Raw genomic sequence first — 1,832 nt, 5'->3', positions numbered from 1 at the left:
TGTGGACTTCAGCTGAGGGGCTACGTCACTTTATTGGGTGGGCCTGGACCCCCGAGGCTCGCCTATAAAACCACGCTAACTGCAACAATTTGGAAGTCGTCATTTCAGCTTCAAGAGTGTTGTGTGAGTGTCTGATTGATTTTAGCAGTGCTGCTTGCTTTGGTTGGATCGTCATCTTTCATCCTGGCTGAGAAGAATGCTCAGCTACTGTCTGTGCCATGCGTCTGTTGTTTTTCAATAAATGTTCACAGGGGGACCTAATATGCATTTAACCAGGTGGGGGGCAGGTTAGTGGGAAAACAACGACCTTTCATTTGAGTTTGAACAAAAAAAATGGTACACAGAGAGACGGAAGAATCTAACGAGCAATTAAAATCCATAAAACAGGAAGTCAGCAAAAAGTAACATATGAGATTCAGAAACGGCGGGGAGGTGTAATAATGACCTGATAAAAACCGAGGAAAGGCACCCTGACTAAATATCCATAAGGTATGGGTGGACTCAACAGAAAAGACCAATAGGAATTAAACTTCAAAATAAAACAGGAAGTGAACTTTGACACAGAAGAGGAGAAAAAGTCCTCGATGACCCAAATGAGGAAAAGAAAAAAACTAAAGTAAAACTGTATAGTTTTACAGATGAATTACAACAACCAGAAATTTGAATATTCATGTCTCACTGCTTTTACACAAGCAAAGACAAATGAGGTATTTAATGCTTTGTGGCACACATTACTGTTGTATAGCTGGCTAATGAAGAAGAATGTGTTATTTTAACCCTGTTTAAGTAACCAAACAGCAAAACGCTTTGTTTGTGTCTGTGGAAGTCAGCCATGTGTGATAGAAACCTGTTTGCATCCTGCATTCAGGGTCACTGATCTGTTCTGAGGCCTCTTTGTCTTAATGTGCAGAAAGATGACACAGAGTGTTGCTACAAACTCAGAGTATCTGTTCACCTTGGCTTTCCACAGATGAATGTAGGAAGTCTTTTTCGAGCATTTTTACTTCCACAGACTGCCTCGATAAATACCTCTGTCGACCTGCTGCGACCTAATAAAGAGGTAAGAATCCACTTTATGAGATAGAGACAATAAAAGTTTGAAAGGTTCACTCGTGATTGACGTTCTGCAGGTAAAAACACACAAAGGGGGAGATAGCAAGAGGCAAAGTCAGCAGGCAGGCTTTAGGAAGTGAATTTCAGTCTGAGTGCGCCACAGGAGCCCTGCGACTGAGTGGAGAACACGTTAGCAAAAGGGTTTAGAGTCAGGTGAGGCTGGGGTTACTACAAGGCCAAAAAATCTTCTTGTAGAGATCCTCGTTTTAGGCGTGTGAACTCGCGTCTTTAGAAGCACGAGTATTTTGTCTCACCTGAACTTGAAGAGAAGCAGTTTCGAGAGAAAAGCATCTTATAGGTGTTTCAGGTTAGGATGGAGGAGCTTTTATCTTGTAGCACTTCACTGAAACACAAACCTGCCAGGACTCTCTGAAACATCCGTTTTCACATAGCGTGCTCTGCACAAGTCTAAGTACAACAGGACAGATATGCCAGGTGCTTCAGATACGTGTGCAGCTCTTTAACAAACAGATGACTCCATTTTTATTCAGTTAATTGAAATCAGGTTTTCTTCCTCGTGCATTACAGGTTAAAAAGAAAAAAGCAGCAAAAATATTTTTTTTCAGTTTGTAAAGTGTTTTAAATTTTTTTTATTTATCCAACAAAAGCAGTTAAAGAGCAGTTAGTTCATATTTCAGAAACAAAGACGTAACAATGTTGCTGCCAGTGACATGTATGTGCTGATGTTCTTTAACACAAAGGATATGAAAAAGCTCAGT

This window comes from Pundamilia nyererei, unplaced genomic scaffold, assembly GCF_000239375.1.
Source record: "Pundamilia nyererei isolate P.nyererei 1_Seehausen unplaced genomic scaffold, PunNye1.0 scaffold00218, whole genome shotgun sequence".
Classification (NCBI taxonomy): Eukaryota; Metazoa; Chordata; class Actinopteri; order Cichliformes; family Cichlidae; genus Pundamilia; species Pundamilia nyererei.
The sequence above is the reverse complement of the archived record's forward strand: the minus strand, read 5'-3'. Positions refer to the sequence as shown.